Source organism: Octodon degus, unplaced genomic scaffold (assembly GCF_000260255.1).
Source record: "Octodon degus isolate 3935 unplaced genomic scaffold, OctDeg1.0 scaffold00013, whole genome shotgun sequence".
In the NCBI taxonomy this organism is placed as follows: domain Eukaryota; kingdom Metazoa; phylum Chordata; class Mammalia; order Rodentia; family Octodontidae; genus Octodon; species Octodon degus.
The window spans coordinates 10,365,406-10,365,927 of NW_004524589.1; positions in this window are offsets into that span (position 1 = coordinate 10,365,406).

A 522-nucleotide genomic window follows, 5' to 3' on the forward strand; every position below is an offset into this window, starting at 1 on the left:
CAATTAACCACTGGGAAGAATGTATGCAATGTGGTGATTATTGAAACTGTCCTACCAACTTGATTTGAAACTGTCTCATTGCTATTTGTTCATCAATAAAATTATGGAAAAAAATAAAAAATATAAAAAATCACTATGAGGGTATATTTTAAGTATTCACATAAAAAGAGATTAACATGTACATACATTGCCCATTTTCATACAGCTTCCTCAATATACATATATTTAAACTGAAGTTTTTATATCTCACATTTATATATTTACATTTATATTTAGCATTTATATTTTTAAATGTATTTAAAACTGTTTTAGATGAAAAGTACATATTTATTATTTAAAGCAAAAATAAAGTAATTAAAATAAACACATTAAGATTTAGCATAAGACTAATATATATGCATCAATAATTTTCCCATCCATATTACCATTAATGTATAAATGAAATTTGAAATAAAAATGTCATTTATACTACAATTAATTTTTCCTGCTTCCCTCTACTCCATAAAGAAAAAAAAAAAAAAA